This window comes from Leuciscus leuciscus (genome assembly GCF_965113295.1).
Source record: "Leuciscus leuciscus genome assembly, chromosome: 16".
Taxonomy (NCBI): Eukaryota; Metazoa; Chordata; class Actinopteri; order Cypriniformes; family Leuciscidae; genus Leuciscus; species Leuciscus leuciscus.
In genome coordinates, this window is record NC_138740.1 from 4,765,925 (window position 1) to 4,771,356 (window position 5,432).

Genomic DNA, 5,432 nt, shown 5'->3' on the forward strand with positions numbered 1-5,432 from the left:
ACTTAATTATATTAATTTTTACTGAAAATAATTCAATAAAACAAACAAAATGTAATGTATGTCATACGACATAGCTATGCATGAATACACTCTAGATGTGTATAGTGAACATATCTACATTTTCATTCAAACAATAAATAAAGCATTAATTAAATATTTATATTTTATTTACTGACAACAATGAGAAATATTAATAAATTAGTAAAAGAATGAATCAAAGTCACCATCACACAATAAACAAATGCATACAAGTCAACACATGAAACAAAGCTTTATTCAAACTACAATCATGTATGTAGGCTACAGGCGCTGAACCCCACATCCTTCTGCCATCTCAACACAGCGGTTCCCATTCTGTGGCTTTATTCTGATGAATCAGCTGACCGCCAGAGGTGAGCCGTTAGTTCGTGCCTGAGGTTGTTGCGTGCTGTGTTGTGCTTCACAATCTGAGGCAATAAGGGCAGGTGGAGTGATGGAGGGTCTCGTAAGGGCAGGTGGAGTGATGGAGGGACTCATAAGGGCAGGTGGAGTGATGGAGGGACTCATCCATGGCACCATCTTCAGGATTCAGCTCTGGGCTCCTCATCCTCAGTGCTTACACCAGCCTGCTGACATTTCAGATCCTACAAAAATGCACAAACATAACACAAAAAACAGTCATTTTAACCGCACAATGTCATTTGATTTCAGTATTATTTAGAAGACAAAAACGTGTTTTTTTTTCACAAATGCCGCCATTATCTTTCCTTGTAGGTCCTGCTCCACCACAAAAGCTGTGCAGCAAATGCACAGAAATCAAGAATCAGGAAAGTGCTGTAATAGCTCTGTTTGAAATTACAATAATTAAAATAAACTACAACTTAATATTTAAATAGTTAAAATAAAAAAATATATATTTATTTCTGTAGTATACTCACTCAAAGCCTTTGATGGCTGCATTCAGCTTCATGAGCCACTCTGCTCCACTGGATAAACACACATCTGTTCATCTGACCCTGTAACATCCAGACAAGATTCACGTTACCTCTGTGATTTATGAGCAACACTACATTTACATGTTGAGGTTGTTTTAACTTTTTATCCAACATAAATGTTCCTCAATTTATCAACAGTAATGGACAAATAAAATAGATAACTTATGTTTAGTTACTATATAGATTTGTTCTAGCACACATTCATCACTCAGATGTCTATTTCATGTTGTGATGTGCTCTTCTGCAATACTTACTGAAGATTTTACTGTCAGATGTAAATAGACATTTAAAATAAGCGTCTTTAAGATGGTTTATGTAAATCCACTTTAGAGACGTAACTTACGTGTCCTTACTGGAGCTCCTCTGTTAGCTAACGTTATACATAATAAAACGTGTTTTTACAGCAAAATCACAACTATACTACACTGTGTAACGTCTTTACACCTTCAACAATTCAACAGTTTACTCTACAGTAGTTCAACACATGCAATTTTAACACAAGGAACCGTGTTTACTCACATTTGAAAGCACCCGCGTCGCTGATCTCTGCGATGTTTGATAATGACGTATCCTCTCGCGTGGCCTCCTGGGATAGAAGAGTATCCACGGATCAGCACTCAAAAATCTGTGTGGAAGCAGGAAGCCATCCGGGAACTTCTCGCCTACTCTTTTATGAATACTGATGTTTCGAACGTACTGCTTCCTTCACGTACTGTTTTCGCCTACTATATAGTAGGAAAGTAGGCATATTCGAACGCACTTAAGTCCAAATCTCGCGATAATTAATACGTCACCCAGGTAATTCTCGCCTACTCTTTTGGATTCGTACATACTTTTTCGCTCGCCTACTCTTTTTCCCATACTAAATAGTAGGGAAGTATGCGGTTTCGAACGCAGCCAAAATATTTTATATTCCACAGAGAGAGAGTTCCTATTTAAGTATTTAAGGTCCTGCTTGTGTTCAGTTTTTTGTCCGGTATTGTTTGTGTTATATTTGCACGCTGTTTCGCACGTTCGCTATTATCTTTATATGTATCTTATAAACCTTGTATTACCTTTATCATCATCTTTCATGACATAATTAAATAACTGTACACAAAATATGATTTGACTGAGTTTTAATATTTTATTAGCTCACCAAAAACTAAACTTCCACAAAGAAAAACCTTTCCTAGCAAGCGCATAGCACTGCTGACTTCAATGAGCCTGTGTTATCTGTTTTCAGTGGTTGTAATCGGGGAATAACATAACACTGGATGGAGCGATTGACCAATCAGAATAAAGTATTCCAAAGAGCCATGTACTAAACCAAATGACATTACTAAATGATATGAATCTGTTCTTGACTAGATTTTGACCTAAATATTATTTAGAAGTTGAAGCATCTGGCTCTGGCTGTTTTTTGTTGTTTTTTTGTTGTTGTTTTTTTGGTACAACTGAATCCATTCCCATAATGTTTTTTCGTATTAGCAAACATTTTCAAATGACAATTGAGAAAAGCCACAGAAAGTTTCACCTATGCTAGTCCGCACTGCTGTTTTCATACTCTCTCTTCTTGTGTCCATATAGCACACTATTGGGCTTGTCCAACTTCTCATTTTTAGAAGTTGACTTAACTAGTCGTCTAGTTATCCAGAAATGTTGTCAACTTGTTGGCAAGTCAGTATTTACCTGATATACCATGCATCACTGTCATCACTGTCCTTTCCGCCCCAAAAAGCTGCGGAAGGATTAGGTGGCTTTTTTCTTGGCACTGGAAGGTGGCAGCAATAGTGGCGACTTCATAGGATCCCAATCAGTCGACACGTCGACTGCACTGCGTTGAACGTGCCCGACTGAAAGGGAACGTGTCAGTTACGTATGTAACCCTCGTTCCCTGAAGGAGGGAATGGAGACCTAGTCCCCTAGCCATTATTGCTGTACCACCGCTGACCGGGTTCCGCTCGGCTCCTCAGTGAAAAACAAGTGGTGCGTGCATCCGCTTCCGCATTTATACCCGCGCTGCATGCGGGGCGGAGCGTGAGATGCAAATCTGTGAGATGCTCGTTTTTACAATACTCGAAGATGACAGGCTCCCTAGCGTGATCCCAATCAGTCGACACGTCGACTACGTCTCCGTTCCCTCCTTCAGGGAATGAGGGTCACTGGCAAGTTTAAATGCATAAAGCCTGTTTCAAACCACACGCAACAGCAACAAGTATTAATTTTTAGCGCCCATATTAATAGATGTCCTTTAGGCTTGGTACAAGTTCCACAGTTTCTATTAGGTTAAACTGACTGTTGATTTAAGTAATCTGTTTGAATTTGAATTATGACTGTTTGAATTTTGGATTCCTGATAATCATTTCAGAATGTGTGGCCATTATTAATAGAATAACCAAGAAGTAATAGTATTTTCTGTATAAAGAAACACAGTCAGTGTGAAAGCTCAATGCTATTGCTTAGCTCATCCATTGCATGAGAATGCATGACACGCCTGTCCTGTCACAATGCCTGTCTTTATAATATATTTATTTTCTGTGTAAAGGACTGTCCTTCAGCCTGAAAAGCAGACAGGCTCCAAAGGGACCATTGTAGCAGCATTAGTTTGTCCTCTTAACTGTGTCCTCTTGGCCTCCACAAGTAGTCTAGCGGCAGATGGAAACTGAGACTCGCTCAGTGCAGCTCTGCTGCCTGGCGCCCGCTGGATGCAGTTTACCGGTGGCTCCGTCCTATTTTTCCCCTACACCTGAGTCCTGTCGCTCGGACTGATTTCCACAGAGCTGGCCTCTGCTTCCGACGGCAAGGAGTTAATCACGAAAATCTGCGCTCATTGAGAAGAGCGTCTTCATCACCTGTCACTATTCCTCCACCTAAGATGGCATTAATAAACGCCCGCTCTGTGGTGAATAAGACCTTTTATTAAATGACTTCTACTCATCTCATAACCTAGATTTTATGTTCATCACAGAATCCTGGATAAAGGTTGGTGATTTAACACCCTTCTCAGAACTGGTTCCAGCTGACTGTAATTTTTTTAACTCTCCTCGTCCGAATGGACGCAGGGGTGGGATAACAACATTTTTAAATAACTCTCTCTCCTCACACTGCCGGCTTGTCCCTGCAACGGCCTTCCCCAATTTTGTAGCTCAGCTTCTCCATCTAGACTGGAATGGTCCTGTCAGTCTAGGGGTGATATACCGCCCTCCACATTCTACTAAGGATTTTATACAGCAATTTACTGGGCTTATCGTCAATATTGCCACAAATTATGATCACTTTCTACTGGTTGACGATTTTAATATTCATCTTTGCAGTTTGTCAAATTTCTTGTCGCAGGAGTTTCTTAATCTAATAGATGCTTTTAATCTGTCGCAGTGGATCAAAAACTCTACTCATATTCAGGGCCACACATTGGATCTTGTACTCTCCTATGGGCTCAATGTCACTGATATTGTGTTCTCAGATTTTCTGCTCTCCGATCATAAGCCTATTTTATTCTCATTGTCTCTTCCGGTGCTCTCTCAACTCACCATTGCACCTGTAACATTGTCGCGGTTCTACTCTCCACAGTTTAGCACAAACTTCTATCTGTGCTTTGCTGAACTATGCTCACAATTGCACTTGGATCAACCATTATCTGACCTGGATGTGGATCAACACTGACTGTCAAGCTCAAACCTTAATTTTGTCCTAATGATATCATTCACCCGAGATTTTGTAAAATTAATCAATGATTCGGTTGGGCCAGGTATGGTATCTCTTATCAACAAGTGTCTCAAATCAAGAAATGTCTCAAAACTGGCTCTGTCCCTGCCAATCTTAAAGTGGCTGCGGTCACTCCTCTGCTCAAGAAGCCTTCACTAGATCCTTCTGTTTTCCAAAAAATTCGACCTATCTCTGTCTTACCTTTCATTTCTAAGCTATTGGAGAAAATTGTGCTGTATCAACTCCAACACTTTTTGTCAAATAATTGTATCTATGAGGTTTTTCAATCTGGTTTTAGGACTGCTCACATCACTGAGTCCGCCCTCCTGAGAGTGTTAAATGATATGTATCTTTCCACTGATTCTGGAGATACTGCGGTTCTTGTTCTCTTAGATCTTTCGGCAGCCTTTGATGCCTTTGATACCATTGACCACCCTACTCTTTTATCTAGACTAGAGTCTTGGGTGGGTCTAAAAGCTTCTGTTCTGACATGGTTTCAGTCATACCTGTCTGAAAAAAAGTTTTTAGTAAAGATGGGTAATTTCTCCAGCTCTATGGCACCTCTGACCTGTGGTCTTCCACAGGGCTCTATTTTGGCTCCTTCTCTTTTCTCTCTCTACATGCTACATCTGGGCACTATTCTAAGGAAACATGGTGTATCATTTCATTTTTACACGGACGACACCCAAATTTATATTGCAATCAAGAGAAACAACCCTGTAGCGATAAATTCTCTTCTGCTATGCTTAGAGGAGGTTAAAACATGGCTAG

The 5,432-nt window shown here is 40.1% G+C and overlaps 1 long non-coding RNA gene across 1 annotated transcript; it reads right to left on the minus strand.

The window, feature by feature from the left end:
• Nucleotides 1-254: 254 nt before the first annotated feature.
• On the minus strand, nt 255-1,862 carry LOC309477989. The gene is made up of 3 exons (XR_014198724.1): nt 1,494-1,862; nt 918-989; nt 255-623 (listed from the first exon to the last, which is right to left on the minus strand). It is a non-coding gene; the product is annotated as an uncharacterized lncRNA (long non-coding RNA).
• Between the last annotated feature and the right edge of the window lie 3,570 nt (nt 1,863-5,432).